General features: G+C 52.7%; 1 protein-coding gene across 3 annotated transcripts in view; it reads right to left on the reverse strand.

The window, feature by feature from the left end:
* Nucleotides 1-23,877, reverse strand: part of CPLX2 (complexin 2) — a 79,955-nt gene that overhangs the window by 19,077 nt on the left and 37,001 nt on the right. Inside the window, exon 1 of one of the 3 annotated variants that reach the window (XM_077757130.1) lies at nt 7,592-7,697. The exons of the other annotated variants lie outside the window; for them this stretch is intronic. The gene's annotated coding sequence lies outside the window, so the exon portion shown is untranslated. Of the gene's footprint in view, nt 1-7,591; nt 7,698-23,877 lie in introns of those variants that run through there. 3 annotated transcript variants of the gene reach the window in all.

Consider the following 23,877-nt stretch of genomic DNA (forward strand, 5'->3'; position numbering starts at 1 on the left):
TTCTGCCACATCAGTCTTAAGGTCCCCATCTCATGGGCAGCTTTAGGCCCCTTACTGGGGTATAGACCACAATAATAATTCTGGCATCCTTGTTTAAATCTTATATTTGTCCTCACCTCCTTTTTTTTTTTCATTCTTAGACCACACACATAATCCCATGATTTCCTTCCATGCTTTGGCCTCATCACTGTGGCATTTTGTCATTGGGATATTTTTGGTGTCATTTGCTGTGTTGATACACATTTTTGTCCTGTTTAGTATCTCTTTGGAGTTCCTGTCCTCCTGTACCCTTAGGCTTCATGGTCTAAGTGGAGCTAACTCCATGCCCCACTCCCATGGGTGAGCAACAGACCTGTAGCAGCCATAGAACAGTATTAGTTGTGGCCCCAGTGATTGNGAGTGGAGCTAGCAACAGACCTGTAGCAGCCATAGAACAGTATTAGTTGTGGCCCCAATGATTGGCTCAGGGAAGGCAACTGACACAAGCTAAGCCAGTGAGAGCCAGCCCTGGGATTTTAGCTAGAACCTACAGGAAAGATGCTTTCTATTTCTATAGGATTTGCCGAACTGGCAGAACGTGGGCCTGAGCAGCTGGGTTGTTTTTGCCATCACCCAGGGAGAGGCTGCCAGAGAAGAGCAGAGCCAAGGGGAGGATAGGAGACAAATTTCTGATGACAGCATCTGAGTGCCCAGTTCCTGATGTGCCTTTAAGCATCATCTTCTCCTGTACTTTTCCGTTATGTGATCAATAACCGCTGTTTCTACTCAGGTTGTTTTGAATGAGGTTTCTGTCTCTGCCACCTAGGAGAAACCTGCTGGAACCTGTAACTTTGAAGCCGTGTGTGTCCCTTCCTTCACAAAACTTCTAATCAGGCAGGACCAGACTCTGGAAGGACCCTTCATTTAATACTCTGACCTTCCAGGAAGGAACCGATCATCCTGGTCCCAGTCCTTGATCTCTAAGCCACCTCCTCACTTGTACAGGGTGATTCCATGGTCGTGTTGACTTACGGGAGAGAAGGGGCTCACTCTGTGGGTCCATACTCAAAGCTTTGCCAGAGCTCACATTTCATATCCATAGATCCCAGTTCATATATCCACCTCCCCTCAAAAATGCACATATTTTTGCCAACAGCTCTGCAATTTCACCCTTGAGTGGCATCAGCATTCTTGGGCGGGTGCCATCCATTCCCAGCAATTTGTCTGCATCTTGTTTGTCAATTGGAGTTGGAACATTTGCCCGCCGGAGCACTGCCTTTGGTGCCCCTACTTCCAAAAGACAATTTGGGAGCAGGAATTGCCCTGAGGTCCTCCTCAGTCATAGCTGAGGCTGAGGCTCTCAGATGTTCCAGATATCTTTTTTTTTCATCTCTGAGCTCTCTCCCAGAGCTGCGATCATCAAGCATCTTGCTGGTCCTTTATCTGGCCTGCTTTCCATTTGATGGATTTGAAAAACCTCTGATTCCTGGCCCTACAGTCCATCTCAAGGTGACTTTTGGGTGTCTTTGGACTGCATCATTTCAAAGCCTCACCGCCCCAGGTAGGCTACCTGATTCTAAGTCATCAGTTTTTCAAGATTTTCCAAAAGATTCCTTTTTCTTTGTAACAGCCTCTCCATGGTTTGGTTTTTTTTTTTGTTTTGTTTTGTTTTGTTTTGTTTTGTTTTGTTTGCTTTCTCACTGTTACGGTCAGATGCTGCTGGGCTTTTGTTGGAGGAGGGAGGAGGTCCTATGCTATCTTGGGATGCCACCGTCTCAGCATGTACGTTCTATGATCACTGTGGTGGGAAGAGAGAGTTGGGGTGTCACAGAGCTCTCCATAGCCCCAGATGGGAGGTGATCTTGCAGGCTAGCTTCTGTTTGCTCCTCCAGATCTGCTCCCCCTACCATATCTGTGCCCAGGAGGCAGGTCTTTATGGACCAGTCAACAGGTTCCCTTTGTCCTCTGGCTTCTGGTTGAGTTCTATCAATGGGAGGTCCCAGCAGGGTTTGGAGGCAGAAGGACAACAAGATCAGAGTGTCCCTTGGCTGAAGGCCACTGCTTCTGGCAGTGGTCCTTCCTACACATGTCCCCTCTGCAGGCTTGGCAACCACTCTCTCCTCATCTTTTAGGCTTAGAGGTGGTAATGGCTCTGCACTAATGCTGGCCCTGGAGAACTGTGCTAGCCTTTGTGAAATCTGCCAGTTCTGCCCGCCCCTTAATGAAGCTCTCCTCAAATGGTCCACATGGAACGTTCTGTGTTTCCTGCCAGGATTCTCACTGATACTGACACTTCTGCTCACCATTCATTGGCCAGATCTAGTGCTTTGGGCCAGCTGATTGTAAGGGGCTGGGAAGCGTGGAGCTGCTTGTGCTCAGGGAGAGGGTTAAGGTAAGGGTGTGCTCTGGCCTCTACCACAGGCCAGCAGCATCCAGTTCTCAGCATGGAATACTCTGGGTTCCCAGTAAGTTCTTTGCAAATGAGTCCCCACACCTCTTATGGCATACTGCTCTTTGAAACTCCTCTCCCAGGGCACAGAAGAATGTAAGGAGCTTTGGGTTCCTGTCTTGACTTTGCTGGGTCCTCACTGTGTGACTTTGGGCAAGCCAATCTCCCTCTCTGAGCTAAGTTTCCTCACCTGCAACAAAGGGTATTGTCACTTATGTTGCAGGTGCACCACGGGGCTTAGTTAGGGCATGCACAAGACCACAGGGCTTAGATAGGGCATGCACAAGCCCTGGCACATGGGGGGCTTGTAGGAAATGGCGGCCAAAATCAACCATCACATCCATGCCTGGGAAAGATCAGCATCTGTGCACTCATTTAACACTGTGCCCTGAACACCTGGTCTGGGCCTGGCATGTCTTGGTGCTGGAATACAGAGTGGACAAGACAGAGAAGGCCTCTGCCTTGTGCAGTGTTTCTGGCTGGAGGGGACAGGCAGTTAACAAATAAATAGGAAGATAATTCAGAGAGTGGTGAATGCTCTGAAGAAATAAAACAAGGTGACGTGAGAAAGAAAGATGGGGTAGGGTGTCTGGGAAAGCCTCCTGTATATGACATTTGAGCTTGACCTGAAGGAGTGGAAGAGGCCTGGGTGAAGGTCTGGGGCAGGAGGTTTGGCGGGAAGGACACTCCCCCACGGTGGGCAAGAACTCTGCCTGTTCCTGGGACAGAGTGAAGCCCAGGATGGGGAGGTGGTGGTGTGGGGAGGGAGAGGCAGAGTGGTAGTGGTAGTGCATGAGGTCAGAGAGGTGGGCTGTCCAGGGCTGTGGGTCCTTGTCAGCCAGGGGGAGGGGCCTGGATGTTATCAAAGTGGAATAGGGGCCATCCTTCAGGGGGTTTTAAGGAGCAAGTGCAACACACCGAGTCTCAGGTTGAATTCTCGTGTCTCCAGTCCCAAGTTTTCTGACCTCATTTGCCCAGACAGGCTCTTTAACACATTGCCATTTCTGGAGAATTGCAAGTCTCTGTTAAGGATCCGAGCAGTTTCCTCCCCCGATTCTAGGGAAACCGTGGCCCACAGTCCCAGGGGTCAGGCCCTGATCCACCTGTGGGATCCACCCCCTCGCACGCTGAGAACCGTCGCGCTCCCCGCGCCGGCCAGCCCTGCGCATGCGCTATTTCCTTTCTTGGGCTCCATCTCCCGCAGAGGCTGTTGTTATCGTGTCGGTTCTGTAGATGAGGAAACTGAGGACCCAGCATCTCCCACTCCCTGCTCACCTCAGGACGTGTCTCCCTCCTCCCGCAACAGCCCACACGGCACCCTGTAAATAACTGCATGTTCCCAACACCTCTCCTCCTTCTCCTTGGAAACCTGCTTTCTCTCTGGACTCGGGCTGCCGGGCTGTGCGATTCCCGGCTTGGCTCAGTGCGCAGCGTGGCGGCAACGTGCCTCTGCAGGCCTGGGCGGGCAGGCGCCTTCGTTCCCTAGCTGGGTGACCTTAGGTAGGTCACCCCACCTCTCTGAGCCTCCGTTTCCTCACTGGGAGTGCGGGGGGATGGTAGCTAAGGTCTGTGATGAGATTAGATGAGGACTTGTACACAGGTGCCCGGCTGAGTGTGGCGCACGATTGGGTGCTTAATGAAACTGTTCCCTATTCCTTCTCTCTTTCTCCTTTCCCTCTTTTCCTTACCTAATCAGTTCTGCTTCCTAGATGTTTGGGAGGGAGGGAGGGGTCCATACACTTGGATGCCTATAGGACCAGGCAGGTGACAGAGAAGGGACACTGCGGGACTCCTTGATAACCAAGGGCATGGGAAGAAGCCAGCTCCCCAAGCAGACCTGCACAGAGCCAGTAACCTGGGGGAGGCCCGACACGGGGAGGGCCTGGGCCTGGGTTGTCCAGTGGTCTCTGATTCCTTCTAAGGGCTCCCTCCAATTCAGGGAGGCTGCAGCCTCCCCTAGATTTCAGGAGCCACTTATTTAGATTTCCTGCCGAACCAAGTGGAAAGGAGAAGATTTCATTTCACCAAGTGGAAGGGAGAAGTCGAATGTGGTCTTTCACTGGCTTTTGGTAGATCTCCTGGAGCAAGCGGGAAGGGGCTTTACCAATGAGCAGGGGTGAATCGACATGACCCTTGACGTTCAGAGCCTGTGGAATGATGAGCTAACTTTGCTGAGCTACTTTGTGCTATCTGCTCTACATACACTACCTTGCTTAAGTTGCTCAACAACGTTATGAAGCGAGTAATTAGTACTATGCCCATTTCACAGATAAGGAAAGAGGCAGAGGACAGGAATCTTGCCAAGTCCAGACAGTTAGAAGGTGCCTTTGAAGATTTGCATCCAGGCTGTCTGCCCCTCGCCTCTCTGCTCTTCTGGGATCAGGAGGTCTGCATGGGAGATGGGACTCACTCTGCAGCTGAGTGGAGGGCGAGGAGACACTTAATGATTACTGAGCACTCTCTGTGTCACCGCCTGCTGCAGTGTGGTCGCTCTGTGGTCTCTGTGTAGTTGCTGTGGTGGACGTAGGTTGTCTTAGTCTGCCCTGTAGCCTTTCTTCTGTACAGCCCCTTAATATTCCTTTGGAGATTCGCCCTTCTCCTATTCTCTGGCCATGTGGTTCGGATAGAGTCCTGTAATTCTCTTTATTCAAGCTCTGCAGACTGGTGCATAGCCCAGGCCTAGGATTAAGGTATGGACATGTGACTTGAGGTGGTCCAGTAAGACTCAGTCATGGAAATTATTCTGGAAATAATTCTTTTTCTGTTAGAGTTACTGAACTAAGAAAGTGTGAGCCTGGAGCTGCAAGGTCACAGTGTGAAAGGAGCCTGCATAAGGGAGAAGCCAAGCCAGAGAGAAACAGAACTGACTGACAGAGAGAGACTGAGCCCTAAGGATAGTATATGACTCCTGGATCAAGCTCTTCCTGAAATCCAGGATCTACCATTGAATTTTTTATACTAACAAATACAACCCTTTTTTTGCCCTTGAAGCATTTTGAGTGCTTTTTCTATCATCTGCATCTAAAATAGGACTGGCTGGCCTCATGCTAACTACTCCATGTATGTTACTACATTTAATCCAGTGAGGTAGTTGATATGGTTCCCATTATGCAGATGAGGGAACTGAGGTTCAGAGAGACTTATACTGGTTAAAGTGTCACAGCCAGCACATGATAGAGCTGGGATTAGACCTCCAGGCATTTTGAGTCTAGACTGCCCCTTGGTCACCCTGCTGTATGGCAGAAGGCTGGTTCCTCCCCGCCCCCCAAATGTCTCCTCTCCGAGTCACATCCATCTGCTCTCCCTGCTTCTATTCTCATCCCCTTTAATCCCTACTTCCTGGGAAGCCTCCCTGGCTACACCCTCAGACTAAACTCTGTTTCCTGGTAGACATTTCTATGGCACAAGGTACTTTTCTTCTTAGCTCAGCTGAACTTCAATAATTTGTTCCAGGTTGATTCCTTCCTCTGGGTGGGAGTCCCACAGGGGCAAAGATGACGTCTCTTTGCCCATTGTTGCGGCGCTGAAGCCTGGCACAGTGCCTGGCCCATGGTGGGCACCTGGTAAATGTTTGCTGAATAAATGGCTTGTGCAGTCTTCCACTCCCACTGGGGCCCTGGATCACTGTACACCTGTTTGACTGCAGTGTTGTATCATTCTGACACTGCAGAATTCGCTTGTGCTCTGCTGCCTTGTAGGGTACCTGAGATCTCAGATGCTCCCTTTTCCTGGCTTTTCCTAGAAGATGGAGTCTTCGAAGACTGGGGCAGGGTCTCTGACCATCATCCATTGATAGTAGTAATAATACTAACAATGATACAAGGCATAGTACTAATTAGGAGCACTTACTATCTGCCAGGCACAGCCCCGAGGCTTTACACACGCCTTATTGAATCCTTACCTCAACTGTATGCAAATGTACTGTTATGACCCCATTGTACTTAAGGGCAAACTAAGGCTCAGGAGGTTATGTGGCCTCTTTTGCTTTTCCAGTTTGGAAAAAGAAGGAGAGAAGGAAGAGGGAACAGTTTCATTAACTTGGGGGTCTGCCTCATGCAATCAAAAGAGGACTTGTTTTTCCAGTGACTTTAATGGGAGACTGCCAGGCCAGGCTGGAAGGCAGCAAAGATAGCAGAAAGGCAGAAGGAGAGCTAAAAGGTTGACTCAGCAGCTGAAGGCCTGGCTCTGCCCTGCAGAAGGGGAGAGAGTCTTTGTTGCAAAGGTCAAAGGTGGGGGTAAGCATTCAGGAGAGAGGGGACCCCTCAGGGCGAGGGAGGGGGGTGGGGGTAGGGTGGGAGTGGGGGAGAGTTCAGGGCATGTTGGAGAAAGGGCACCAGGGATGAAGCTGGCGAGTTTGGGCTCTTAACTCTGGCCTTAGCACCTCCTGGCTATGTGACCCGTGGCTAGGCTCAGACCCTCTTTGAGCCCACTTTGCAGTGCTGATGTCAGCCTTGACCTGACACTGGCAAAGAGTAATAGGCACTGTGTATGGCATAGGCTATGTGCCAAGGCTGCTACGGTTCTTCATCTGCATGAACTTGGGTCATCCTTGTGACAATCCTTGGGAAAGGGCCCCTCGATGATCCCATTCTGCAGAGGAGGAGACGGTGCAGAGCAGGGCAGCCATGTGCTCAGGGTCATGCAGCACGTACAAGGCAGCTAGATCTGAGTTCTGGCTGTGTGCTTCCAGAACTTCCGCCTTATCATTCTAGCCTTCTCAAGGTTGAAATTGGTTATCAGTGAGAGGCAGTTGCTCACTTTGTCTTGCCTCCTTTGGCCAGTGTCTGTGCTCATGGTTTTACCTTCGAGAGACAATTCCCCCTTTTCCCCTGAGCAGATCTCAGCGAGCAGTAGACAGATTTGTCAACGAACGTTTGGTGGCCCATGCTGGAACTGGGGCACAGCCCGATCGGCAGGAGATGGGGGAGGGGTGCCGGCGCCTGGTTTCTCAGGGCTCCCCTCAGCGAACCGCAGTGGTGGTGCCAAGGCGGGGGGCTGGTGAGGGGCCTGGAGGTGAGAAGCCAGCACGTGCCAGCCCTGCTCCCTGAAGTCACACCTCCGCAGTTTTTTGCCACATCTCCACACCACCTCTGCTATTTACTTAACATTGCCCTCTAATTTCACTCACTTGCAAAAATAAAACCGTTCGATGCATTTACTTACAAAGGAAAACTCGTCTTGCTGCTTCACACCAGGAAAGCAGTGTCACTTGCTGTAGCAGAGGGTACCCATGTGCATAAGCACAACGAAGAGGAAACAGTGCTGATGTCTGCTCTGGGGGCCAGCACCCTAGTCATTGAAAGGGAGGGTGCTGATATTAGAGAGGTGTTAAGGACCCACTGGCACAGCCTGAGACTTCCTCCTGGGTGCAACCCCAGCGTTGTAAAAGAACTGAGAAAGAGGACCACATGTTTCGGTGTTTGACTTGCTTTTGAAAGTGGTACCTGCCAGACCACTTGGAGTCAGACACTGAGGTGCCGAGGCGGCTGTCGTGCTCCAGAAGACACCAGCAGACACCTGACTGCCCACCCTGCTCTCCCTGGGGCCAGCCCCACTCCCCCTCCCGCCTGAGCTCCCCGTGGCCTCAGCTCCACCAGCCCCAAGGAAGCAAGGCCTTTGTCTCTCTGAACCTCAGTTTCCCCGTCTAGAAAGCAGGGATAATGACTTCCTCTTGCCAGGGCTCTTTGGAAGATTAGAATGAGATACTATATGTCAAGGTGACTTTGCACGCTGTCTGGTACCTGGGCAGCGAGCCTTCCTGCCCTTTGGTCCCAGCCTGCTCAAATTTAGTAATTCTGTTCGCAGCCACAGTTGTTCGCCTCCATACCCTTTCCTCTCTTGCAGGCTCTTTCTTTTCACCTAGAGAGCCTGACCGCTTTGGACTCAGATCTTTCTTTCATGCCCTCCAGGGTCAGATCACCTCTCTGAGCCTCAGTTTGCTCACCTTCAAAATGGGAACAGTCACAGTCACCTCACTAAGTTACTGTATGGACAAGGACATACTTTGTCATTGGTCAAGTTTTGTTCACATGTAAGGACTTATTTTTATGATCTGTAATCCTCTGGGAAGGGAGGGTTATCGAGTGTTGCTTGGGTGTGACTGCCTCTCCCCTCAGGGGAAATTATCTGAGTCTGAGTCCACAAGGAAGACTTCCAGGCTGCAATCGGATGTCTCTTTCGTGGAGGGGAATGCTGTGTGCTCCAGCTGAGGCAGCTTCTGTTTTTAGCTGGAATCATTGCCGCTCAGCCCCCCGTGTGGAAAAAAGGAATGTGGTGCAGAAATAGCCCATCCCAGGGGCTGCCCAAGAAAAGGGCTTATTTTGACTCAGGATGCCGCAGAAGCTGTGGCAGGCTTGTCAAAATACATCTGCCTCTCCTTGAGCGGCCCACGGATCCTCACACTCCCGCCAGGACCACAGCACGGCTGCCAGACGTGCACATCTGGAACCAGGCCCCTGGGAGCGGAGGACAGCCTGGCTCTGATTCCAACAATAACCACCTTCCAAGCACTAGAGGGCGAAAGATAGAAAGCTTATGTCATTGGCATGAAGGAGCCCAGTTTGGTCTCCAGGCTTATTTGTCCCTGTGGTCCCCGTGGCTGGCACGGGGCCTGGCAGAGTCTGGCAAGTGGAAGGGGGAGTGTCCATAGCCCTGCCTCTGTGGAGCTTGTAGTGGGGGTTCTTGTACCCATTTCACAGGTAGGAAAGTTGAGGCCCAGTCCACCAAGTGACTTCTGATGATGAGCTCTCACCCTAGCTGCGTGTTTTCTCTTCTCCAAGCCCTCCTCTGTACCTTTGAGCTGCTGTGGGCTCTGCCTAGGACGCCCTCCTCCTATAATTATTCCCAACCCAGGACACATGTCTCTTCCTCTGAGCAGAGTGGGTCCTTGCCTCATTGGGACTTTGTGGAGGCTTCATGGTGGCCCTCATTTGCCTGCCCAGTAACTTGGCACGGCTGCTTGTCAGAGGGGGCAGAGTCACCTCTTGGTACAAGGCCAAGCATGGGCCTACCTGGCATGGACCTGAAAAATGTTTACTGCAAGAGCGAGTGGCTTGGACTGTTTCCTTGAGGGGCACCCCAATTCAAACCACTGGGGTTGATTCAGCGCTCAGTCAGGAAGAGAGGCTATAGGACCTCTTTCGGGCTCCCTAACTTGAGGGCAGCTTCAGGGAGACAAGAAAACAGGCTCACGGCTCTAGAGCGGTATAGCCACCTGCTCACAGGCTCCTTTCATGCAAGATGTCCTGCATTGGACTCATTCATCTCCCCCTAGAGCTATCATAGGTGGGGCTCTGCCACCTCCCTGGTTCCTCAAATTCAAAGCCCTGGTCCATGTGGGTGTCTAGGTCCAAGTTCAGACTCCTGGCGCCGAGCCATCTCCTGTCTCCTTCCCCGCTGCCTGTCGGTTCCTTGGGCCTTACTAGCTCCTCCCTGCACCACCAAGCCTCCTAATTGTGTCTCCCCACCTCCCCCCAGCTCTCTCGGTCCCATCTCCATTCACAGGCCTCTCATGGGGCTGACTCATAGATCCTTTGTGAGCTCAGCTCTGACCACGCAGTTCTGACCCTGCTCGAAACAGTCGTCAGCCCGCCCCTTTCTCTGCTGACATTGTTCAAAGTGGATTGTGCGGTTATTGATGGGGGCTCTGTGACTAGGGGGCCCTTGCTTAGGTGAGTGGGGATTGCTGGGCTAAATGAAGTCAAACAGATTTTTGCCTTCAGGAATTTGCGGGGCCTTTAATGTGCTCTTGTGGATGATGATTCTCTGAGAGGTGACACAGCGTGTAGCATTTCTAGAACTTATCTGATCATGGAGCTTTCAATGTGGAGCATCAGGGAAGGGGTGTTCTGAAAAACGCACTTTGGGAAATGCTGGCATGTTGGCTGGAGCCTCAATTCCTGACCTTGGCACTCAAGGTCCTTTATAGTATGGCTGAGCCCACCTTTCTGACTGCCAGTCTGGCCATTCCACTCGCATCCGGAAAGTTCCAGCCGAGAAGAACCTCGGGACGCTCCCTGTGCCTGCTGCTGCTTTCCTGCCTCTGTCTGCCGCCCACTCATCCTCCGCCAGACTCACTCTTTACCTCCATCCAAAGCCGCCCTTCCTTCCAGGCCTAGCCCAAATGTAACCCTTCCGCAAGCCTTTCCAAGGGATGGCAGGATGCGAGAACTCTCGCCTTCCGCTTGCCCCGTGGGCCCTCAGTCTGGCCAATGTTAGGTCACCGAATGTGACGTGATTATACAGAAATCTTTGGACCCACTCTAATTTGCTAAAAAAAATAGAACCACTTGCAAACTTGAGTATTTTAGTCAGCATCAGTGCGGGTCTCTCCTTCACGGTGTGCCTTACCACTGACATATCCTGCTACAGGGGCTGTGGGCCTGCCGCACGGACCGTGCACCCCCCGAGGAGCCCCCGAGTCAGTGGCAAAGGGGCAGCGCCTAAAGCTAAAATGGACAAACATGCTCAGTCCCGTGTCTGTTGTCCTCCGAGGGGACAATTCCATTAGTATTACGGGAGGAGACTAATGTTTACCGAGTGGCTGCTTGGTGCAAGGCACTGTATTTGATGCTTTACACAGGTCTTGTCCCCTGATGGCCGACGCCCTGCCGGGGGGAGCTCCCGGGAGGAGCTGAGGACTTGGAGGGCTCGAGGGACCTGCTTGGGCTCACGCAGCTGGAAAGCGGTATCACCAAGACAGGAACTTGGCTGAGTGCAGTGCCAAAGCCTGCCTCTCCTACTGGACCCCAGTGAGGACTCAGGTCAGAGGACTTCTCCTCCAGGAGCCTACCCCACCTCTACATGGGGCTTCCCCTGCCAGGGTGTCGTCCCCATCCTGTGTGGCACTCCCGTGCTTGCTTGGGCAGAGCCTCCGCTTCTGAGTTATCCCTGTCAGGCTGGGAACCCCTCAAGGTCAAGTCTTCTTTGTCTTTGCACCTCCAGTATCTAGCATGGAGTTTGACTACAGGCATGAGGTTGTGTGTTTGAGGCGAGGCACAGATTCTAGGTCTTTGTGGGAGTAGCCCCAGGAAGATACGGACTGAGGTCCAGGGCTTTGAAACCTACCATCATGCATTCCTATGGAATCGATAAGTCCTATCCTCTTCTCATTCAAAGGTGACTCCTGTTAGATGACTAGGCATCATTTTGAGCCACAAATGCCCAACAGGAGGTAGCTGGTGACAACAGACAGGTCAGCACTATGCAAACAAGCAAACTGGTGAAATGTGGGTGTCATAGCTGCACAGCAATACTAGTTGGTATTAAAACACACACCAACACAGTTTCCCTGCAGCATGCAAGGGATCCTGAAAAAATGCAAAGTAGATCATGTCACACCTCTGTTTAAAACCCTCTATTAGTTTAGAATAAAACCACCACACTTAGAATGAAGTCCAAAGTCATTTCCTTGGTCTCCAAGGCTCCATCTGAGCTGAGCCACCTCTTCCCTCTGCCCTCCTTGCCCACCATTCGCCCTTTTCCTTGCTCCACTCCAGCCGCAAGGACTTTTGTCTTTCTCAAGCTGCCAATCTTGTTCCTATCTCAGGACCTTTGCACTTGCTATGGCCTCCACCAAGAACACTGAACGCCCCCCCCCCCCCCCCCTCCCNAGACTGTCCCTCCTTTACTCTCTAAATTCTGTTTAAATGAGGATGTCTATTCCTATCTCATTACTCTGTTTAATGGTGTTTATAACACTTGCCACTGTCTGAAATTATTTTGATTGCATAAATATGTTTGTTTATGTGTTGATTGCTTGTCTCCCCCACTAGAATAAAATCTCCAGGAGGAGAGGAACCTCATCTGCCCTGCTCACTGCTGTGTCCTGCTGCCTGTAACACCCACTGTGACACAGGAGACTTGCTCTCTGAGTAGGAAGACAAGGAGGTGCTTTAGAATACAGGCTTGGGCTAATGGCTGGGGTTCAGATCCCAGCCCTTCCACTTATTTGTGGATGATATCCCCATGTTACAGATGAGCAAACTGAGGCACCAGGGGGTTAAGTGACCTGCCCAGGGTCATGTAACGGCACACAAAGCACTGACCAACCCCACCTCCTCAACGCAGTGGACAGGATCTCCGCTGCTCCCTCCAAGCTGCTTTCTCACCCCCTCCTTTAGACATGCTGAACTCCTGCGGTTTCCGGAAATACCCTGTCCTTTCTTGCCTCTGCGCTTGTGTGCCTGGCCCTCCCTTTTCCTAGAGCACCTGTACCTCCTCTTGTCACCTAGCAACTCTTACATCACTGGCAAGACTCACCTCAGCGCCACTTGGTTCATGCATGTCCTGACCCCAACAGGTATCTTGGCCCTGTTGGTAGCAATCCGTCGCCACTGTTCTCATCCTCGCCTCCCCCTGCACCTGGCTAANATGCAGCACTTCCTGCCCTGCACCCTCCTGGCCTCTGCCACCAGCCTGTGGGCTATTTGAAGGCATGGCCATGTCTGAATGTTCAGGGCCTGGTGTGAACCTCCATGGCGGCTGCCTGTGTCTTTCTGCTCCCTTTGCTGTCTGGTGGAGCCTGGTGGAGCTGGCGTTGACTCCTGTGTGACTGGTACCAAGAAACGGGCCCTGTCTGTCTGGGAAGTTCTGCAGCCGCCCGTCAGGCTCCTCTTGGGGTAGGGGGCTCGGGCTGAGTAAGGCTGAACCCCTCCTGATCCTGCCCTGGACTGAGGGGAGGTGGACAGTGCCCGTCTGAGGCTCCGACAGCATCCTGGGGATGGTTTCCTCCCAGAGTATCTCTGACACTGAGTGGAGGGCCACTGGATTTTGGCGCCCTATAGCTGGGTTCAAATCCCAGCTTCCTGTTCTCACTGCCACTGTGAGCTAGACAGGCATGACAAAATGGGCCATGGGAGAAAGCCCTTTATGAGGGCAAAGGTGCTGACACGGCCCGGAGGGGGGGTGAAGCTTGAGTGTCTCTGGAGCTGGTGGCCCTGGGGTTGTGGATGCTGTGTGGGTAGGGTCAGAGGGTGAGAGGGACCTCCACACACACCAGCTCTGCCTCTCAAGTCGCCTCAGATGCTGGAGGGCTGGGAGACGGGCCTCATTTGCAAGTGTTTTCCAGGCACACACGCCGCCCACACTCCCCCACACAGCTCCTCCTAGCCAACCTGTACTGTGTTGCCAGAAGAATCTTCCTAAAATACCCCTCACATCACATCACTCCCCTGCTCAGAAACTTCCTGCGGTGACCTCACGTTGCCTGGGATGAGCCCGGCTCCTTTGCCGGCCCCCGGGGCCCTCCCCAGCCCCCACAGCACTCTGTTTATGTGCTCAGGGGCCAGTCTAGAGTGTCCCTCTGGCATCCTTGTCAGTGAGTCATGTCAGTGTCACCCGAAGATAAGAAGTATCCTTCCCGTGGCATGTATGATGAAGACGACCCTCAGAGAGGTTGACAGACTTGCCCAAGGCCACCCAGGTGGGGTCTAACAGCACCTGGAGAGCCCTGAACTTTGGGGTCCCTGAGCTCAGCAAGGCTGCAGGGTGGGGCTCACCTTGCTTCTTGGAGGATCTCCAGCTGCAAACCCACCCCAGTGCAGAAGCAAGATTTTCAGAGGGAGAAGGCAGAAGGCCCAACATCCGGGTATGAGGCCGTGGGCATTGAGGGGGGCCCGAAGCAGCGAAGACTCTTAGGGCAGCTGGTGAGGGGAGAAGGGGCAGTAGCTGTGCCACCCGCCAGCTGTGAGGACAGGCCTCTGTCCCTCTGCAACCGGGGCTGTAGCCATAGGTTTGCTGTGAGAGTCAAATATGATGGTGGTATACAGCAGGTGTTTAATAAATGCCTAGCATTTAAAAAATCCTTTTTTTTTTTTCTCTTCAGAGCTGGAAGAGTCCTCAGAGATCATTAAATCCACCCTGATTTCCTTTTGCAGATGAGGGAACTGAGGCTTAGAGGAGGGGAGTGCTGTTTCCAAGGTCAGACAGCCGGCAGCAGGTGGAGAGGGCTGGGGCTGGTGTCTCTCCCTTGCTCATCCTGGGGCCTGCATCTTCGCCCCACTGCAGGCTCGCCAACCGCATGTGCCCTTGAGCTCCTGGGAGCCCACAGGCCTGGCCAACTGGTGTGCTGTGCTTGCCCAGTGGAGTTGGAGTCGCAGACTAGGATTCTGGTGGCTCTGCTCCTACCCAGGACTGGCCAGGCACCAGGGTGAGGTGTCGGGGGTGTGTGTGCATGCTCAGTAGTGAATGGCTGTAGCCGAGCCTTAGAGTAAAGGAATCGCCATGGCAGCCACATGGCTGGAGTGATTGTCTGATTGTCTGAAGTCTGTCCCCTGATTTCAAGAGGGTGAGACAGGCCATCATACCAGTCAGACTGCTGACGATGAACACACTAGTGACTCCTTTCTCCTGCTACCAGCACCACCATCCTGGGTTCTCTCGCACTACCAGAGCCCCAAGATTTCCGGCCCTGGAAGGCCAAAGGCCGAGGTGCAAATCGTGGCTCTGCTATCTATCAGTCATGGGACCTTGGGCACATCACCCATCCATTCTTTCCATAAATATCCCCTGGCTCTTTCTCTGTGCCAGGCAGTACTAATGAGATCCCCGCTCTTAGGAGGCTCACAGTCTAGAATGGGCAACAGATAAGACGTAAGCAAACAAAAGACAAAATAATTTCAGATGTCAATGTGCTGAAGAAAATAACACAGTATGAGGTGGTCAGGGGAGGAGATGTGGGGAGGGGTTACTCTAGAGGGAGCGGTCCTCATGGGGAGGTGACATTTGCATGAGGGAGAGGCTGGTGCAAAGGCCCTGGGGCGGGAATAAGCTTGGTGCTTTGGAGCAGTAGAGAGAAGGCCAAGGTGACTGGAGCTGGGCGAACAGGGGGAGAGGTGAGGAAATGAGCGGGGAGAGGCCCGCAGGGGCCAGGTGGCCCAGGGCCTTGAGGCTCCCAGTGCACACTGTGGATTTTTGTCTGAGAATGGTGGATCTCTGTAGAGCTGTAAGCAGTGGAGGAACAGGCTTGGCTGACACTTAACAAGACTCCTCTGGCTGGTGTGTGGAGGACAGATTAGCGGAGAGGGCTGAAAGTGGGGGATGGGCTAGAAGGCTGTAGCTGCCCCGCAGAGAGGTGATGGTGTGGACTGGACAGTGGAGACATCAAGAAGCGTTCAGCCCTAACATTTCAGAGCTTAAGCTCTGTGTTCTGGAAGAGGAAGGGGTCTGGTGTGGACTCTCACACAGGATGCTGTGAAGATGAAGGGAGAAAAGCTGCAGGAGAGGGAGCTGCTGGCTGTGGAGCCCGCAGGCGTACCCTGTCATGGGCGCTGTGCAGCCTGCCTGGGGGTGGGGGGTGGGGCATCTCTGATCCTCATCAGGGGATGCTCTAGGCAGAGGGGTGGCTGGGAGCCCCCTGAGACTTGTCTCTGGGGTTCTGTTTCTGCCTTCTCTCCCAAGGGCTGCTGATTGAAACGTGCTTTCCTAAAGTGCAACCCAGCCCCCAAGCACAGGCCCAGCTTCTCAACCCCTGCAGCTGACAGGCATCCCATTGACCCTCTTCAAATAATCTGGTGCCTTCCTACCTCTGCAAAGGCACTTTTCTAGCCCCCTCTTTTGTTTTTTAAATGTTTATTTATTTTGAGAAAGAGAGAGCAAGTGGGACAGAGAGAGAGGGAGAGAGAGAATCAGAAGGAGAGAAAGACAGCACGGAGCCCGACATGGGGCTTGAACCCATGAACCCTCAGATAATGACCTGAGTCAAAATCAAGAGTTGGATGCTTAACTGACTGAGCCACCCAGGTGCCCCTCTACTCTCCCTTCTTTTTAATTCCTTTGTGTTCTTTCAGCTCTGAGGGGTTTTGTTCTGTTCTTTTATGTATACCAAGTTCATTCCTGCCTCAGGGCCTTTGCATTTGCTATGCCTGGGCTATTCTTTTTCTATACCTGGCTGGTGGCTTCATGAGAAGTCTGCAAACTGCTCGCTAGACAGCATTGCATATAGCCCCATACCTCCTTTTAACAAGACTCATTAACCTTATCCCATAGATGAGGAAACCGAGGTCAAGAGAGATGCTGAATGTGCCTGAGGTCAGGAGGGTGCTCAGGCTCCTTTCTAGGGTGGGTACACAGGTCCTCTGCTCTCAAATCTGTGCTACACAGATAAGACCTGAGATTAAAACATGCAGTAAAACAGGGACTCCTGTGCAGGGAATGGTGCGGTGAGGCCTTCAAGGGTGCAGGCTCCCCAAAGCTCTGAGCTCCCAGAAAGCCCTCCTCGTCACTGTTTTGCCCAGCCTTGATGAGAGGAGCCCAGATGAGAAGAGCAATTGGTAAAATCTTGAAGGGTCACAGCTTAGCTCCCAAAGAGTGTAACCCTGGGCCCCAAAGAGCCAGCCACCCGCTCCCTCGTTAACCCCTTGCTGGTGAGGAATAATCCCCTCCCCACTGAAGGCGTCCTCAGTCCTCTAAGGTGACAGACTAGGCAGGGGTTGGGGTGTCCCCTTGCGCAGAAGTCCCTTCCACAGGGGATAGCCCGAGTGCCTTCATTACAAAATGAGCAGGAAGGAGGCAGTAAGTGTGTGCATGTGTGTGTGTGTGTATCTGCATGTGTGGACATGCACCACCCTCTGTGATTTTGTGTGTGTGCAGTATTACACAATACATGTGCATGTGTGTGATGGGCGTGTGCATTGATAGATGTGCATAGATATGAGCATGTACTTAAGCCATAAGTTCACGTGTGTGTGCACGAGAGAGAGAACACAGTGTGTGCGCCTACAGTTTCACTGTTTACAGCTCAGGGCTTTCTGGCTGATGCTCTGAGCCCCCGTGGGTGTCGAGGAAGGTCAGGCCATCACAGCGATGCCTCTGAGCTTGGTGTGTTCCCACAGGGCTCACGGGGAGGCAGAAATGGGGAGAGAGGCCTCGAGGAGGGTGTGAGCCAGGTCCGGCGTGTGGTAGTCTGACCCACTGACCCTGCTTGGCTGACTCAGACTGCCTGCTGGACCCTGGGTGGCTGATGGTGTCTGCCTGGCTGGCTGACCCTCCCAGTCACTGGCTGGCTGACCCTGTGAGGCTGGGTGACTCATCTCTCTCAGCAGCCCGTTCTCTGGAAGGCCTGCTTTGCTCAGCCTGTGGGCTATTAACTGTTTGGAGCCATGGCTCCTGATTCCCAGGATGCAGTGAGAAGGATCTTCAGGCCTTCAGACTCACTGCTTCCCCTCATCTGGCCCTCATCTCCAGGGCCTCTGGTCATGCTTTCTCAGTCCCTTTGTGAAATGGTTGTCACAAGGCGGATATATAGTGAGAGTTTAAGAAGGGCAGGGCCAGCAGATGCTCGGGCTCCGGAAGGGTTGCTTCAATACCCAGAGGGGCAAGCCTGTGCTGTGGCCTCCAAAGAGCCATCCATCCTGCCATTGCAGGTGGGTAACCTGGGCCACTGAGGCAGAGGGCCAGGCAGGGCCAGAGGAGGTGGACTGGAGCCAGGGAGCCCTGACTCTATGGCCATCCCTCCCCAGGCACTGAGAGTCTAAAGCAATGTCAGTTATGAGGATACAGTGTGGCTTTCGGTGAACTTGGGGAGGATGCACAGTCAGGTTGTGGGGGGTGCTGTGTGCTGCAGTGGCTGAGAGAGGGGAACATAGGGAAAGAGCGTGGAGTTTGAAGTCAGGCTTGATTCCCATCTCGGTGACCTTGAGCAGGTCACGCCCCTTAGTTTCCTTTTCTGTAAGATGAGATAATACTAGCTTCTTGGCTGTGCTTTTGGGAGCAGTGATTCATCAGACAGGAACGTGTATGTAAAGCGTCTAGCACACAGTGGGTGTTCAGTAAGTGTCAACACTGGGAGTGGTGAAGGAAGTGATTACCAAGGGCGCTGAGACACCTGCTGTTCTTGATGGAAATGTGGCCCCGGGGCCCCATCCTGCAAGGCCAGCTCCAGCGCTGCTGCTCTGGGCCACCTGCTCTGCCACTTCTTGCTGTGGGCTCCCATGTCCCCCTTCTTCACAGCACTCTCTGCTGGACAATCATTATCAGGCCATATCCCTGTCTTCTCCATAATTCCCAGAGTCCCCAGAAAGGAGGGAGCTTGAGAGGAATGCTTGTGGCTGATTGAATGATGCCCGTATGAGCAGAGGGTGGTGGAAGGACAAGGTCAAGGAGAAGATCATTAACACGTATTCAGTTCTTACTAGATGTCTACCTACTTTATCTCCTGTCTCACTAAAACTTTGTTTCTTATCCCCATTTTGCTGATGAGAACATTGAGACTCAGAAAGAAGAAAGACTAGTTCACGGTCACTCACAGCTGGGCAGGAATCCCACCGGTCTGTTTGTAGTCACTGTTCTATTCGGGTCTGAGGCAAAGAAGGGAGACCACTGCCCAGCCCCCATGCACCAAGGTGGCTCCCGTGTGTCTGAGAGCCACTTCGGAGGACGCCTCTGCAGTAGAGGTGCCTGTGTGTCCCTGCTGAGTGGGACGTGATCCCCTGGAGCCTGCAGGGTAGAGGAGGGTTGGGGGCCCTGGAATCTAGGGCTCAGAAATGGGGTTTTTGCCTGCAGCGGGAGCTTGGACGCAAGGAGCCCGCAGCACAAAGCAGGACTGTAGTGGCTCCGTGCTCAGGTTTTTTCCACTAGTAGGTTCAGGTTGTGTGTTCTCAGTGCATCTCCTGTGTGTAGCTGCCATTTCCATGTGTGCAACCGCTCGCCGGGTGGGCCACTGTGTGTCACTGTGTTTGTACCCACATAAGCACGTGTGTAAGTCTACATGTGCACCTGCTGGGGGTTTGCACGAAGCGCGCACCTGTACAGCCATGCGTTTTGACTGTGCATCTGAGTGTTTGTATCCTTGTACAAGCTTGCAGTTCAGGGTGTGTGTGTGTGTGTGGTGGGGGTGGAGGTGGGGGCTGGGATGTAAGGTGAGAAGCGGCCAGAGGGGACAGGGGTGTTCAGTGGCCACTGAGCCTCACTGTCTGCCTCGAGATCTCTGCTTCTAGAATCATTCACGTAATGAACTTCAATGCTTTCCGTGTCTCTACCTTAAAACATTTCTGGCATAGACTTCGTAGTTAGAGAGTTCTCAGCTCACATCCTAGCTCCTCCATCTGCTGTGCGGGAGGCTGGTAAGTTACCCACTTTCCCGGGCCCAGGGTTCCTCTGTCACACTATTGTATCCACCGGAGATGAGACCTGTGTGCCCAGCGCACAGGAGGTTCTTTGAGCTGAATGTGCTATGGAAAGAAGTCTTGTCAAACCACGTGTGTAAGCAGGGGATATTTCCTTGACATCATTACAAGACAGTCTCCTTCCTTCCTGGCCATGCTTATCCTTTTCTCTGGCACCAGCTAATGCAGAAGAGACGAGATCCTCTGAGACCTGCTGCGTGACTCAGAATAACTGCACACCTTGGCACCGGGACAGCATGGCTTGTGTGGGCTTTCTAGACTTTGTCTTGAGATGAATTGTGCTGGTTTTTCACCCTCCGTGGAAGGCTAGACACTAAGCTCTTAAACTAAAAAGGGAGGCATCTCCTATTTTAAAATGAATGGAATGCACAGACTTTTTGAAGCTGTACGCTTTATAAAGTAAGGCGCGAGTTTGTTTTGCCGATCTGGTGGTCTTTTCAGGCAGGGGCCACCTGGTGGTGAAGTTGGGCATTGCAACCCAGCTCTATTCAGATTAAATCATGCCTGGGGTGGTGGGTGGCTCAGTGGGTTAAGCGTTCAGCTTTGGCTCAGGGCATGATCTCGAGGTTTGTGAGTTCGAGCCCCGCATCAGGCTCTGTGCTGACAGCTCAGAGCCTGGGTCCTGCTTAGTAGTCTGTGTCTCCCTCACAGAGAGAGGAGAGGAGAGGGGCAGCTCCTCCTCTCACGCTCTGTTTCTCTCTCTCTAAAAAATAAGTATTTAAAAAAAATACTTGAGTGACTCCATGGAGCTGAGTGTTGCACTGGGTTTGTCACTGTGTGGGTTCACTTCCCCTGGTCAGACAGCAGCCCCATTTTATAGGCTAGGCATCCAGCCTGCTCAGGGCCACCTGCTGTTAAGCAAAAGACTCAGATTTGAGTGTTGGCCTTCTAACCTCAAGTCACTTCCACCAAGATAGCTATTTTTCCACTTTTTTTTTTTTTTTTTTTTTTTTTTTGGAGAGAGGGGGCANNAGGTTATTTGGAGAGAGAGAGCATGCACAGGTGGGAGACAGGCTGAGAGAGAGGGAGAGAGAGAATCCCAGGCAGACTCCACAATGTCAGTGCAGAGCCCAATACGGGGCTCAAACTCATGAGATTATGACCTCAACTGAAGTCAGATGCTTAATGGACTGAGCCACCCAGGTGTCCAAATTTTTCCACCTCTTTTAAAGAAATGGAATCTAAGAAGGTTAGGATGAGGCTGTGCTGGCTGGGGTGGAAGTGGTAGGCCTGGAAGCCCCAGGGTGGGGGCCCTTTCACCTCCAAGGTGGCCCCCGGGTCCTGGTGTGGAATCTCAGGTCTTCACAGTGCACGGCTGGAAATGCACGGCTCCAGCCCCAGCCTCCAGCTCCCCAGGAAAGACCCAGCTCNGCGGGGCGGGCAGGGGAGCAGGCCTGGAGGCTCTGGGGAAGTCCAAAGGTGAGAGGGGCGAGAAATAGCTGACTCCTCCTGCACGGGAGAGTGAGGATGGGGCGCAGCTGGTGCCCTGTATTGGCCAGAGGCATGTGTGAGGGCACCCCCTTCCCAACATTCCTGGGCCTAGGATTTTGTCCACTGCAGCCATTCCCTCCACTTGGGAATGTATTTCTGAGTTCTAAATGAACATTACAAGAAAGAGAAGAGTCATTTCACCACCCAGAGGCATTTTTGAGGGGCATTGTGGTTTAAGAAATATGGGTACAAATTGTTTGCCAACAACATTGCGATCACCAGCTGCAATTATCTTTTTTTATTTGTTTATTTTTTTTATGTTTTATTTATTTCTAGGAGAGAGAGAGAGAGAGAGAGAGAGACAGTGTGAGCAGGGGAGGGTCAGAGAGAGAGGAAGTCACAGACTGAAACAGGCTCCAGGCTCCGAGCTGGCAGTCAGCACAGAGCCCGACGCGGGGCTCGAACCCACGAACCGCAAGATCATGACCTAAGCGAAAGTCGGACGCTTAACCGACTAAGCCACCCAGGCGCCCCACCAGCTGCAATTATCTTGTCTAATCTGTCTCCCCAACTAGACTGGGGGCCATGAGGTGGCAGGAACCTTGACTGTCATACCCAGTGTGGGCTCCCAAGGCCCAGCACAGCGGCCGGCCCATGGGGGCTGCTCAGTAAACACTGGTCAATGAGTGGCCAGAGCAAAAGGGAACATCATTTCCATTTTACAGATAAGGAAACCAAGACTCACAGAGGTTAAGGACAAGCATGATTAAGCAGCTGGTAGACAGCCAGGCTACAATTTGGATCTAGCCTCTGGCTTTATTGTTAGCTGTGGAGCAGCAATGAATTGGATGAATTTGTTTACCCACCCCTATCCTGCTGCGTAGGGATGGAGACTAACCAGACTCTGGCCCAGTAAGCCCGGAATCTACCCTCCAGCCTCCCTATCCAGGTCCCATCAGTCTGTCTGCAGAATGGGGACACAAAGACAGGATCTCTCTGGGGCCTGGGGAGGATTAATCAGCAATTAGTGTGCAAAACACTTTCCAGACAAATGTTAAGTATTATTAGTATTTAAATTTAGTTTCATCTTCCCCTGCTTCCCAACAAAAGGGAACAGATGGCCCTGGCTCCAGGTGGAGAAGGGGAGGGCGGGCCGCTGGGCACCAGCGGGAAGTTTTCGGCACTCTGGCCTCCAATTAGCCCCTGCCTGATGCGGGAGCCCAGGGCGTTGAGCTGTGGGGCTGTGAGGAGTTCTTTCTCCTAAAAGCCAACTGAAGGTCAGGGGAAAGCACAGCTTGGGGGCTGAATTCCCCTTCCCAGTTGCGTGACCTTGAGCACGTCACGGCTCCTCTAAAAGTCTCAGATCAAGGGTATCTTGTGACTGGGGAATCCAAGAGACCCAACTGAGAAAGTGCTGGCCCAGGTGCCCAGTGCACAGGACTCCTTTCTCCCTAAGTCCTTTAGGACACCCAAGCTTGGGTCTGGTTTCCTCTGGAGAGACTCTCTGAGAATTAAAAACACCCTGAGGGGGTGGCATCTTGCGGATCTGAACACAAGCTTTGGCTCCGCCCCTTGTGTGACCTCTCTCCCCACCGCTCACGTTCCTTAGCTGCAAAGTGGGCAATCCCCACTCTGGCGCCCAGCCTCACAGGGTGATGATCTGTGAGGTGAGGTGACAGCTTTGGAAATTATAGAGGGCGGTACACATGGGAATGACTGCTTCCGTTTCAGTCTTTTTTCCGTCCCAGCCCCATGGTCTGTCTTTTGGGCTGTGGAGGGGCAGGGAGGTGTGGAGGAGGTAGCATGCCAGGACAGAATCCATGTGTAGCCCACTCTGGCTGTGCCCCACTTCTGGGCTCCATCCTTGCCTCTCCTCGTGCCCCCATTCAGTTAGGGAACCGAAGCCCACAACACAAATATGCACAAGTGGGCTCCGGCTTCTAAGAAACAGGAGCTACCCTGAGCAGGAAAGAGCAGTGCAGCCCACCAGGCGGTACCACTATAACTCACTGCAGGCCTGGGGGGGGAAAAGGCCTCATATGCCTGACACACCGGGGAGCACAGGGACTTCCAGGGCACACTGGCGACATGCAGAGAATGCGCTTAGGAGTCAGGCGGCCCAGGGCTCTGGGATCTGGAATCTGCCCCTTTTTATCTCTGGGACCCTGGACACAGGGCTTTACCTCTCTAAGCCTTAGCTTTCTGATCCGTACAATGGGAATGATAGTACCCTTCTAGAAGAGCCATACCAAGGATCAAATTAAATGAGAGAAAATATTGAACCCAAAGCCATAATGCCTCCTCGGATGACTTTGAACTTCTCAAAGGAGAGCAGAAAGGGAAACAACTACAAACATGGTGGCTTATCTTTTTACCTCCTTGGTTTTGGTTCCCCTTCTTCTGGTAACAGCCCCTTGTTATATCATCTGGGGATCTATCGGAGCTCTGCTGTCTGACATCCCTGTATTCCTCTGGTTTAGGGAGGCCATGTGACCTAAACCAAACCAATGCGAATGAAACCCAGGACCTTTGTGGGTGCTACAAGGAGAGAGGTCCTGACTTTCCAGGTGGCTTGGAGCTGTTGGGCAAATAACGGTCGGTGCCAATCTCGCCACCCCCAGGAGAGAGCCTGTCTGAGGACACGGGACAGCCCGGCGGAGGGCAGGGCTGAGAAAGAGGCGGAGGGCGCTAGCCTACGAAGGACCGGGACCCAGCTGTGCGTGCACTTTCAGAGAACCACTACTTTATGTTTTTCTTTTTAAGTAAGGTCAGTTAGAGCTTTCAAAAACCACTGGCAACTTTTTGTCTTACTGACTCACCTACGGTGAATAATCTGATTCTAGCAGAACCTTTGATTGCAACAAGGAGGATAGCCCAGACTTATGCCTCTGGGAA

This window comes from Crocuta crocuta, unplaced genomic scaffold (genome assembly GCF_008692635.1).
Source record: "Crocuta crocuta isolate KB4526 unplaced genomic scaffold, BGI_CrCroc_1.0 scaffold131, whole genome shotgun sequence".
NCBI classification, from domain to species: domain Eukaryota; kingdom Metazoa; phylum Chordata; class Mammalia; order Carnivora; family Hyaenidae; genus Crocuta; species Crocuta crocuta.